Source organism: Mastomys coucha, unplaced genomic scaffold (genome assembly GCF_008632895.1).
Source record: "Mastomys coucha isolate ucsf_1 unplaced genomic scaffold, UCSF_Mcou_1 pScaffold3, whole genome shotgun sequence".
NCBI lineage: Eukaryota > Metazoa > Chordata > Mammalia > Rodentia > Muridae > Mastomys > Mastomys coucha.
In genome coordinates, this window is record NW_022196909.1 from 46,420,347 (window position 1) to 46,433,261 (window position 12,915).

The 12,915-nt window shown below is 48.6% G+C and overlaps 1 long non-coding RNA gene across 1 annotated transcript; it reads left to right on the top strand.

The window, feature by feature from the left end:
• Window positions 1–1,860: 1,860 nt before the first annotated feature.
• On the top strand, window positions 1,861–7,137 carry LOC116074694. Its single transcript, XR_004112251.1, has 2 exons — window positions 1,861–1,916; window positions 6,291–7,137. It is a non-coding gene; the product is annotated as an uncharacterized LOC116074694 (long non-coding RNA).
• Window positions 7,138–12,915: the final 5,778 nt, after the last annotated feature.

The following is a 12,915-nucleotide window of genomic DNA, read 5'->3' on the forward strand; positions in this document are numbered from 1 at the left end:
CTTTGTAAGGGTTTCGTATGCCCGCCAGGCCTTGGGGGTCTCCCCGGGCCTCTACCCACAGACCCCAGAGTAGCTAAATACCCCTCTTTTGACCAGCCACCACGGTTGCCTCCAGATCCCAGACTTATCCTCGGCCTGGCTCCGCTCAAGCTAGTCTGATTTATTGGGGCGATTCGGTTATTTCTGCTTCCAAGAAAGGTCAAATTACTAACCAGTTTTTCAGACACAGAACTCCTTACGGGTAAGGGGGTGGGGGGAGGTTCCTATTGCATAAGGAGGGAGTTGCGGTGCAGGCTACAGTTGTTAAACCTGTTTGTGTTGTGGCTTTTAGAAGATTCTAGCAAAACTTCATTTCCTTGTAGATTTTTTTTTTCCTTTCTGGATTAGGCATGCCCAGTAATAGTAGTAATGAGGCTGATTTGAACGCCTTTGTGTCTTTTTTCTCCCCTCCCTGCCTCACAATCTCAGGTCTTGGCCCAAGGGAACAAGAGTCAAGGTTATTTGCATACATTTAGAGAGTTTTAGGCCAGAATGAACTTCATGAGATCCTGCCTGAAAAAAAAAATTTATGTATCTAAATGACTTGTCATATTCTCTGTTCCAAAATCTTTTGCTTTATAAACCAAGCAAGTAATGTCTACCTTTAATCCCAGCACTTGGGAGGTAGAAAACAGGTGGATCTCTGAGGGTTTGAGGCCAGCCTGGTCTACACATAGTGAGTTCCAGGACAGCCAGAGCTACATAGAAAGACCTTGTCTCAAAAAAAGTAAATAAATAAAATTATGCCAGGCAGTGGGGGCGCACACCTTTAATCCCAGCACTTGGGAGGCAGAGGCAGGCAGGTTTCTGAGTTCGAGGCCAGCCTGGTCTATAGAGTGAGTTCCAGGACAGCCAGGGCTACACAGAGAAACCTTGTCTGGAAAAGCCAAATAATAATAATAATAATGATAATAATAATTAATAAAATTACTATTGTGTAGGTATATGTATGGGAACAGAGGAAGGACAAGTTCTCACCTTCATTTGGGTTCTAGGGATTAAACAAGAGCATCAGGTTTTTGAAGCAACCTTTTAATATTGTTTTGATTTTGCTGTGTGGTAACCAAATGTTGGTCCTCCTTTCATGCAAAACTACCACTGAAGTCACAATCCCAGCCCCTACACTCAATACAGGCTTGCTTTGTAGGTGTGGGTGTTTGTACTTTTTATTCAAGACAAGAGTTTCTCTGTGTAGCCCTGGCTGTCCTGGAACTCACTCTGTAGACCAGGCTGGCCTCAAACTCAGAAATCCACCTGTCTCTGCCTCCCAAGTGCTGGGATTAAAAAGGTGTATGCCACAATGACTCTCAAGCACAGGTGGTGTGTGTGTGTGTATGTGTCTGAATCAGAGTCTCTCTTGAAGCCCACCCTGGCCTAGCCCTCACTGTGTACCGAGGGAGTCAAATGTTTTGACATTGTCCAGTGACTTCATCTACGAATGTGTTACATTGCATTCGTAGCTATGCTTGGACAGGAGCAGGCTTTGGGATGCAGGATGGACACACTTGACAGCGGTCTAGGAGTTCGAGCTGAAACCCTGCTTCCTCAGCTTCCGCAATGGGATGATTGACGGGAGTCTATGCACTAAGCTCCACCTCCACTTGTAAACAAACAAGTATCAAGGAGCTTTACTCTAGCATGCTTAAGGCTCCAGATTAATAATAACGGCCCAAAATAAGATAAGCCACAGGAATAATGGCCAGGCACTAATTATTATGCACAAGATTTAATTTTTATCTATTTTTTTTTTTTGCTTTTTCGAGATGGAGTTTCTCTGTGTATTCCTGGATATCCTGAAACACTGTAGAACTCAGAGATCCACCTGCCTCTTCCCTCCAAGTGCTGGGATTAAAGGAGTGTGCCACATCACACACACAGTAAGATTTAATATTTTAAATATATTATGATTTAGATATATATTAAAAATTATAATGATTTAAATATATTCAAGTTTCTGTAAGGTATGTATACCAGGAGGTCATAGAAGGGATTATTTACAAAAGTCTAGGGTTGCCGGGCAGTGGTAGCACACGCCTTTAATCCCAGCACTTGGGAGGCAGAGGCAGGCAGATCTATGAGTTCAAGGCTAGCCTGGTCTACAGAGTGAGTTCCAGAACAGCCAGGGCTATACAGAGAAACCCTGTCTTGAAAAACGAAAAAAAAAAAAAAAGTCTAGGGTTGAGTTAGGGGAACTGAGGACCAGCAGGAGCACTCCCACAGACAGCTCTGGACTCCATGACGCTAAGATGGCATCAGGGTTACTCAAGCCAGGGGTGGGGGGAACTGTGGTGATCTAGGTTGTTGTTTTTTTTTTTTAAAAAAATTATTTCTTTTATGTATGTGAATACACTGTAGCTGTTTTCAGCCACACCAAAAGAGGACATCATATCCCATTACAGATGGTTGTGAGCCACCACATGGGTGCTGGGAATTGAATTTGGGTCCTCTGGAAGAGCAGCCAGTGCCAACTACAGAGCCAACGGTCCAGCACCAGAATTTTTTTTTTTTTAATTTGGTGTGGGGTATTCGGTTGAGACAGGGCCTGCTGCACACACAACCAGGCTAGCTAGAACTTGAAACACCTCTTGTGTCAGCTCTGAAGGGCCAAGGTTATAGATGAACTGTCACCCACTTTTTTTTTTTAAGTTTCCAGTTTTTATTTTATGTGCGTAGATGTTTTGCCTGCATGTATACTTATGCACTCCATGGTGTCTGATGCCTGTGGAGACCAGAAGGGATCATCAGAGCCCCTGATACTGGAGTTCCAGAAACTTGTGAACCACCATATGGGTCTGGGAATTGAACCCAGGTCCTCTACAAAAGCAGCCAGTGCTCTTACTCAATGAGCCATCTCTCCAGACCTTTATTTGTGTGTGTGTGTGTGTGTGTGTGTGTGTGTGTGTGTGTGTGTGTGTGTTTTCTTTGAGACAAAAGTTCATGTAGCCCAGGCTGGCTTCAAACCTGCTATGAAGTTAAGGCTGGCCTTTAGCCTTTAATTCCTGATGCAAGAGTGTGCTACCATCCATTCCTGGCTTTGTTTGGTCTGACTTTCTACCAGACTGTCTGCTTGTCTGTGGGCCTGTTTTGCTTGGTGTTTGAGTTGAACCCAAGGCTGTACACACAGTAAGCTCAGCTTCCTCCACTGAGCCGTAGCTCGGCCTCTTTATCATTCTGTCTTCTGTCTTTTTCTTTCTTTCTTTCTTTCTTTCTTTCTTTCTTTCTTTCTTTCTTTGGTTTTTCCAAACAGGGTTTCTCTGTGTAGCCCTGGCTGTCCTGGAGCTCACTCTGTAGACCAGGCTGGCCTTAAATTTCCCTGCGTCTGCCTCCTAAGTGCTGAGATTAATGACATGGGCAGCTCCAGGCGGTGGTGGCGCATGCCTTTAATCCCCGCCCTCGGGAGGCAGAGGCAGGGGGATTTCTGAGTTCGAGGCCAGCCTGGTCTACAGAGTGAGTTCCAGGACATCGAAGGCTACTCAGAGAAACCCTGTCTCAGGGAAACAAAAACAAAGGCTTGGGCAGCTCCAGCTCTGCTGCCATCTTGTCTTAACAATGGGAAATAGCATAGGTTCCTACTGGAGGAGTAGGGACTGGAAACACCTAAAATGCGACTTCCCCTTTTTATATCTGAAATGGTTCTGAGGTTTCCAATCATTGTCCGTTAATTATCTGCTTTCTCCTGGTCGGGTGTCTCCAGTCTGTGAATTTTCTGAATCCTTCTGAGCAATTCCCCTGTCCCGGCTCCACCCTGCACTGTCATCTTTTCTCACATGCAACCATACCCCGAATCCTACCCTATCCCCCATACAAGTAATTTTTAATAATGTTTTTCGCTCTGAGATTTACTTGACCTGTAAAATGTAACTGTCACTTTTTTTTTTTTAATATTTATTTTATGTATAAAGTACACTGTAGCTGTCTGCAGACACACCAGAAGAGGGCGTCAGATCCCATTACAGATGGTTGTGAGCCACCATGTGGTTGCTGGGAATTGAACTCAGGACCTCTGGAAGAGCAGTCAGTGCTCTAACCGCTGAGCCATCTCTCCAGCCTGTAACTGTCACTCCTGACCCGAGCTTTATTGTTCAGCCTTTTCAAAGTCCCAGATACCAGCCCCCCAGGCCCCAAGTCATACGGGGAACCTGAAGGAGCAGAGGTTGGCTGCTCTGCTTGGCCCCCTGAGGATGCTCAGTTCTGGAGTGTCCTAAGCGTTTTTTCCCCTGTTGATTTCAGCTTGGTCCTCCCTCCCTGAGGGTGGCCAGGGTCAGCTGTGAGTTACCTTACTTGGTTCTCAGAGGGTCCTAGAAAAGGATCCAGGCTAGTTCTTGATAAGTTATTTCTCTACGCCGGAAAAATAAGTCTCAGTTCAAGCCAGACTAAAACATACACACACACACACACACACACACACACACACACAGGTGTATTGGGAAGCTGTCTCAGGCAGGCAAGTTCACTAATCCCTAGGAGGAGGTCAGGGAAGTTGCCAAAGGGAAGAAAATAAAGGGGAGAGGAAAGAGAAAGTGGAGGAGGACGAGGAGGAGGAGGAGGAGGAGGAGGAGGAGGAGGAGGAGGAGGAGGAGGGAGAAACCAAAATGTCTGGATATAGCAAAGAGCCCCTGGGGGAAGGGCAGCCCAGTCCCTGGGCTGGAAAGGAGGGTTGAGGGCAGGGTTTGCCAGATAGGGACTGAAGGATGCTGGGAGAACCTGGAGGCCAGGTCTGCTTGGTTTGTAAAATGTGCACCTCAGTCCCCCTGTCCCGGGTCTAAAGCCTGACAGTTCTCAGAGCAAGTCAGCCATGTGGAGTGGAGACATCTTTGTTTCAGTACTCCCAGTTTCATGGTTCAGTTTCATGGTTCGCAAGTCTCAGGCAAAGCAGGTCTGACCTCAGGCAAAACTGCAAGGAGCCGCTGGAGCAGGCAGGCTGGCCACAAGGCTCCCAGTGTCTTTAACTTTGGGCTTTGTCAAATGTTTGTTTTGATTCGGCTCCCAAGGGTCTAAAGCTTACACATCAACTCCCCTCCCCGCTTTTGAGGAGGATGTTGAGACAGGGTTTCTCTGTGTGGCCCTGGCTGCCTTTCTCCAGTGCCTTCTCACTTAGGAAACTCTCCAGGTCCCTCCCTGGGCCCCTACCTAGCTGACCTGTGTGGCCAAGAGGTCACAGTTCCTGCCGTCTCTGTTTCATGCTTCCTTAGGCTAACCCATAAACGTGTCTCTCTCTCTCTCTTTCTCTTTCTCTCTCTCTCTCTCTCTCTCTCTCTCTCTCTCTCTCTCTCTCTCTCTCTTCCCCCTCCCCCCCTCCTGTCTCTCTCAAATATTTCTCGGGGAGGAGGCCTTTTCAAATGTAGCCCAGGCTGGCCTTGAGGTCGATATGTAGCTGAGGATGACTTTGAAGTCCTGAGGCTGATTTTGGAAAGGAGGCAGTGGTCAGCTTGCTTCCTTCAGGTTGGCCTTCTCTGTGTAGCTGGAGCTGATCTTGAAGCTGAGAAACCATACTGTTTTGTTGGATAATCTTCATTGTTAACTTGACTGGATTTAGAACTGGACAGTGGTGGGACATGTGTTTGATCCCAGTGCTCAGGGGGCAGAGCCAGGCAGATCTTTGTGAGTTCAAGGCCAACCTGGTCTATACATCGAGTTCCTGGACAGCCAGAACTACACAGAGAGACCCTGACTCAAATAAATAAATGAATAAATAATACACAAAGACCACAGAGAGCTGGGAAAGGTAGTTCAATGGTAGAGGGCTTGTCTACTGAGTAACAAGAGGTCCTGGGTCCAAACCACAGAATAAATATGTAAATAAATCAAATAAGTGAATTTAAAAACCACCTGGGACACCAGGCAGTGGTGGTACACACCTTTAATCCCTGCACTTGGGAGGCAGAGGCAGGCGGATCTCTGAGTTTGAGGCCAGCCTGGTCTACAGAATGAGTTCCAGGACAGCCAGGGCTACACAGAGAAACCCTATCTCGGGAAAAAAAAAGAAAGAAAAAAAAAAACCACCCAGGAGATTAGTGAGGCCTATGAATGTGTCTGTGAGGGTAGATCCAGATGCCTGTCTGTAAGGGTAGATCCAGATGCCCCACTAGATGTGGGTTGCACTGCCCATCCCATGGGCTACCCCCTGCCCCTATAAAGTAAAGGGAGGAAGTTGGCAGAGCCCCAGCACCCTCTTTTTCTCTGCCTCCTGCCTGCTGAGAGAAGCTCCGCAGCAAATGCTCCCATCACCAGGATGCACTGTCTCACAACAGGCCCAGAAACGTGCTGCCAAGTGACCGGGGACTGAACCCTCCGCAGCTTTCAGTCAAGTTAAACAAACCCTTCAAGCTGTCACACTGGTTAGAATGCCATCCAGTGAGTGCCTGGGCCCAGGAGAGGTATTACATTTAACCAGCTTCAACCAGCACTAATCAACCTGGGCTTGGGAGGGTACCAAGATGCCGGCTGGAAGATCTGCACCAGTTTGGGTGGGTCTCATGGAGCAGCTCTCGCTAAGAACACCCTAGCAGTTGATGGCTTTAACCCTTCCTTCCCTCTGGTCCCAGAGCTGCGCTCAGCTTCTCAGTGTCTTTTCTCTGTCTAGTCTCCCTGTAGGAGCATCCCCTGGAGTTTGCTTCCTTTTGTTTTTAGGCCACTCGGCCCTTGCTTGGAAAAGACCCCTGGGGCAGGGCGGGGTGGGATGGGGGTGGTCACCCCTAGTAGTTTTCATTTCTAAAAGAAAGACCACCAAAGGAATTCAAGGAGGGATGTGTTGGATCTCAGCCTTCCAACTCCTGAGAAGCTGGACATCCGGCCGGCCGGCCAGCAGCTCCCAGGAGGTGAGAAGACATTAAGCCCTTATCAGGATTTTTGGTTGGCGCCTGTGACGGAGACCCACGACTTCCTCGCCCTCTTCATCCCACATTGCAAGAAGGAGTGGGGCAGCTTCTGTGAGGATTCAAACAGAGTTTTGAAAACTCGTAATTAAAGGAAAACACTTAGCCTGATGTCCAGGGGGCTGACTCCTGGGGTAACAGCAGTCTCTGTGGATGGGGCACGGTACTGTTGGGGAGTGCCAAGCCATCCATGTGGAAATAAAAACAGAAACATAAAACCGGGGGTGTGGTGGAGTTTGTTGGTGGGGCGTCTGCCTGGCATACACCAGGCAGTGGGTTTGAAGTCTAGATCTCGTGTGAGCCCATCGCTTGCTGGTCAAGAAGTTCAAGATCATCAAGATCATCCTATGTGTAAATCGAGGTCCAAGCCAGATTGGGCCGCAGTGAGACCCCTGGAAATGGCTCAGCCAATAGAGGGGACTCGCTGCCAAGCCTAGCAACCCATATTCAACCCCACACCCAATATGGTGGAAGGAGAGATCCCGCCAAATCCCACAATGGGTCCTGGGACACACTTGCCCATATACAAACACGAATGGTAAATATAATTTTCTTAAGGTAAAAAGAATGAAGGGCCCTGGGGGGGATGACTCAGCTGTTAAGAGCGTTTGCTGCTTATGCAGAGGACCTGAGTTATGTTCCCAGCACCCACATCTGGCTGCTCACAGCCGCCTGCCACTGCCGCTCCAGAGGTGGTGGGTTTGTCTGGTGACTTTAATTAGGGATGGGTAATGGGGGTTGGGGGGGAAGATGGCACAGTGGGTAGGGGCACGTGCTTTCCAAAGCACGAGGTCATTTCCCCCTCTTACGTAAAAGCCTAGTGTGGCCACGTGTGCTGTGTGACCTCCGAGTATGGGGACAGCACATCAAGAGCCCTCAGGTCTGCAAGCCTGGCAGGCAACAGTGCACTCTGGGTTCAGTGAGAGGCCTCAGCTCAAGGGAATAAGGTAGAGAACTATAGAACAGAGCACCCAGTGTTCTCTGGTCCCCCGCATACATGGGGCCACACACTCCAGCACACACCTACACATAAATGTAATGATTATGGAGTAGTTTCCTGGTGGTGGTGGTATTGGTTTTGGTTTTGAGACAGGGCCTCTCTATGTATAACCCTGGACCTCTCTGTCCTGGAAGTCTATGTATAGACCAGGCTAGCCTCAGACCCACTACCTCCGTAGTGCTGGGATTAATGTCAAGCGCCACTGTGCCAGTTCACAACTCCCATCTTTTTATGGTGGGTAGAAGATTAATCGAAGGCTGGCTGTGGTGGCACACACCTGTAAACCCAGCACAGTGAGGGTGAATGTCTTAGTCAGGGTTTCTATTCCTGCATAAACATCAAGACCAAGAAGCAAGTTGGGGAGGAAAGTGTTGATTCAGCTTACACTTCCACACTGCTGTTGATCACCAGAGGAAGTCAGGACTGGAACTCCAGCGGGTCAGGAAGCAGGAGCTGACACAGAGGCCATGGAGTGATGTTTCTTATTGGCTTGCTCCCTCTGGCTTGCTCAGCTTGCTCTCTTATAGAACCCAAGACTTCCAGCCCGGGGATGGCACCACCCACAAGGGGCCCTACCCCCTTGATCACTAATTGAGAAAATGCCCCACAGCTGGATCTCATGGAAGCACTTCACCAACTGAAGCTCCCTTCTCTGTGATAACTCCAGCCTGTGTCAAGTTGACACACAAAACCAGCCAGTACAGTGAAGCAAGTGGATCTCTGTTTTTAGGGCCAGCCTGGTTTACACAGAGAATTCCAGGCCAACCAGAGCTATATAGTCAGACCTGAATTTTAAAAAGATAGGAAGAGACTTAAAAACATGATAGCTACAGAGGGTGGGGGTACTCCTTTAATCCCAGTACTAGGAAGCAGATGTATATCTCTTAAGTTTGAGGCCAGCCTGGTCATAGTGAGTTCCAGGACAGCCAGAGCTATGTAGAGGGAACCCTGTCTCAAATTCAAACAAACAAACAAACAAAAACAGAAGCAGGGGGGTGGGGGTAGGTGGGCTGGAGAGATGGCTCAGTGGTTAAGAGTGCTGACTGCTCTTCTGAAGGTCCTGAGTTCAAATCCTAGCAACCACATGGTGGCTCACAACCATCTTTAATGAGATCTGACACACTCTTCTGGTGTGTCTAAAGATAGGTACAGTGTACTTACATATAACAATAAAATAAATCTTAAAAAAGAAAAAAAAGAACAGGGGAAAAGAAGAAATGTACATAGAAAAAGGGTTTGGTTCTCAGGTTGTTTACGACTTTGCTCAGCGGCTTGGCTCTCCCTAGAGTCTCATTATTTTGGCTTCCCTGAACCTCTTCCTCCAGAGAGCAGGTCACCAAGAATAAAGGTGAAGCACTGCAGAGAGCTGTCTGCAGGGACCGCCTGCCGGGGGCCAGATGTGTGCTCTGGACCGCAGTGGGAGAGGAGGTGGTTAGCCTTCTATCTCAAGCGGCCAAAGATAGATAGATTACCAGGGCTCTCTCCTCAGGTGAATACTCCCTCCCCACCCAGGCAGGGTAAAGCTCTTCCTGGTCCCTCTCTGCGCCCGCCCCGCCCTTTGTCCTGTGGAGTGCAGAGGGATGGTGTGAGAGCCGCAGGCCAATGGGAGGCAGCAGCAGCTGCAGCCCCGGAGGCTAGGCAGGCAGCCTCCTTCCTCTTCCACACCCTCTCCCCACAGTCTTCCCAGGGATGAGATTCTGAAAAGTGAGGTAGCATTTTAAACAAAAAGAAAAAAACAGAAGCAGCAGCAATAACAAAAGAACCAAAGGAAAAAAATAGGGTCCTAAGAAATCTGGGACACCTCAAACTCACTAGGTAGCTGACAGCAGCCTTGAACTTCTGATCCTCTTGCCTCTGCCTCCCGAGTGCTGGGCTTCAGGCCTGGGTCACAGCGTCCACCCAGCAAAGAGGTTTCTTTCTTTCTTTCTTTCTTTCTTTCTTTCTTTCTTTCTTTCTTCCTTCCTTTCTTATTTATTTATTTATTTAGAGAAGCTATCCCATCCCATTGCGTATCTCTGGCTGGCTCACGGAGAGCCACCTGCCTCTCTGCCCCTGTTCTGGAATTAAAGCGAGGCAGGAAGCATCTTAACTCACAAGCGAGTGTGATAATCGTTCTCCAACCTGTGGCTTCTCCCCTCCCAGTTATCCGTGGGTTTTTGTTTGGGAACACCGCACTGTATTATTTACACAAGAAATAATGAGAATCCAAGGGGCAAGGAAGGTCAAAAGAAGCTAGGCAGTAATTAGGCTAATTAGATAGTTGAAGGGGCCCTGTGGGCGGTTATCCGCTGGGTTGCTAGCCGCATCCAGGCGCTAGTGTGCATCTTGTTTTTTGTTACTATTACACATGACTCACTTGCTTCCCTCGCCCACGGAGTTTCCATGTTTCACTCAGAAATTCTCCCTCGCGAGGCTCAAAAGGACACGGGCCCTCTTCTGCTTCGGTCTTTTTCCTAGGACACCTATTTGCCTCTTATGGGTAACAAGTCGTTTTGGATATTCCTGTGGTCTTTAAATCCACATTTCCCTAGCTTCTCAGTGCCCCGGGGCCGTGTCAGGATGCTATGCTCTTCCGGAACTTTTGTTTGAGACAGGGTCTCCTGTAGCCCAGGCTGACCTTAGACTGGATACATAGCTAAAGCTGCAGAGAGCTGGAGAGACCCTTCTCGAACTTAACTAATGGCTGTCGTCTCCAGGGCTGTACTCTCTTTATGGCGTCCCCCTATCTCCGGTAAGTAGGCCTTTGTTGCCTCGTTTTGCAGAAGAGTGGACTGGACCACACGGTTAGTCTTTTTTTTTATTTTTTCCTTTGGAGACAGGGTTTCTCTTTGTAGCCCTGGCTGTCCTGGAACTCACTCTGGCCTCGAACTCAGAAATCCGCCTGCCTCTGCTTCCCAAGTGCTGGGATTAAAGGCATGCACCACCTCCGCCCGGCTCACACGGTGAATTTTTTCCTGGCTTTTGTGCCATGACTCAGTGGGGAACAGACCTTGTGCTGTAGAGATCACATGCATATGAGGCTCTGAAACATCCCCTCTACTTCCAGACACACACACACATGCACACACACACACGTGAATGAGTTCCTTTTTTTTAATTTATTTTATGTGTATGAGTACACTGTAGCTGTGCAGATGGCCATGAGCCATCATGTGTGTGTTTGCTGGGAATTGAACTCAGGACCTCTGCCGGGGCCCCCCCCCTCGATCCGGCCCCGCTCGCTCCGACATAATTCACTGTAGCTGTCTTCAGACGCACCAGAAGAGGGCATCAGATATCTCATTACAGGTGGTTGTGAGCCACCATGTGGTTGCTGAGATTTGAACTCAGGACCTTCGGAAGAGCAGTCAGTGCTCTTACCCGCTGAGCCAGTTCCTTTTTAAGGTTTAGTTTCATTAACTTATGTGTGTATCTATGTGTAGGTGTGTGTATGTGAGTTCGGGGGACCCAGGAACTGGAGTTGCTGGCCGTTGGGAGTCACCTGCCATGGGGGCTGGGAATTGAACTTGTCTCCTGTCTTAGATAGGGTTTTACTGCTGTGAATAGACACCATGATCAATGCAATTCTTATAAAAGACATTTCATTGGGACTGGCTTACAGGTTCAGAGGTCCAGTCCATTATCATCAGAGCAGAAACATGGCAGCATCCAGGTAAGCATGGTGCAGGAGGAGCTGAGAGTTCTACATCTTCATCTCAAGGCTGCTAGTGGAAGACGGGCTTCCAGGCAGCTAGGATGAGGGTCTTAAGCCACGCCCACTGTGACACACCCACTCTAACAAGACCACACCTCCTAATAGGGCCACTCCCTGGACCAAGCCTATTCATACCATCACAAGTCCTCTGAAAGAGTAGCAGCTCATGCTCTTAACTGCTGAGTCATCTCCCCTGCCCCCCCCCCCCAATAAATATCTTAAAAACAAGCACTCAGTAGCAGAGTGTTTGTCTGTCATGTACAAGTCCCGAGATTCAGTCTCCAGTAGAGGGGGCTGGACACTCAGAAACTCCTGCCTGGTTTTGGTGGCCCTGGTGGAGTGCGCTGCCCAGGGCCCCAGCCATCTACAGCTAAAGCATTGCCTGCCACTCTCAGCATTACCAAAGATCAAATTTGGCAATGTCTGAAAGACAACTAGGAAAAACAATGATGACTAGAAAAAAAAATCCACAAGAATCAGGAACATTCTGTATCCCTCTAACACATGCGCGCGTGTGTGCGCTCACTCACTCACACACACACACACACACACACACAGAGAGCAGAGGAGGAGCGGAAAGCCACCTCCCCCGGTGTCTCACTACCACAGAAGCCCGAAGGCATTCAGAACAACCCAGGGAGCGTCGATTGACCCCAGCCCGTCTAATTGCAATCTGGGATCATTGCTATAGCACCAGAGGACTGCTCAGGCTGATCTGCTGGGTGGAGAAGGGTAAATTAGACATAACTAGGTGTTTTTCACAGGGAAGGAAACCCAGTCCCTGGGTTAGCAATTACCAGCTGAGCCTTTGAGAACCAGTTACAAAACACGGTCACTAGGAAGATGAACATCGTGCAATGGCTTACATGGGGCAAGCCAATGTAAGACGATTCCATTAGCTTCCATGGAGGGTTTTGCTTCTAACTTTGTCAGAACAGTTGGAGGCTGGGACATTAGGAGAGGGATAAAAGCCAGCTGTGGTGCCGCTCATCTTTGATCCCAGCACTTAAAAGGCAGAGGTCGGCAGATCTGTGAGTTCAAGGCCAGTCTCATCTACATAGTGAGTTCCTGGCCAGCCAGAGATCTTGTCTCAAGAAACTAAGAAAGGAAAAGAGAAACTTAAAGATGCTAAATGGCGGTGAACGCTGGGGAAAGAGGTTTTTAAAACTGGAGCCTCAGAAGACTTAGAAATATTGACAGGAAGAAGGAAGGAGGAAGGTCAGGCAATCCAGGAACGGTGAAGCCCCTGAAGATCCTGGAAACAAGAAACCAATGCCGGGGTGGGAAATCGGCCTGGCGGGGGGGGG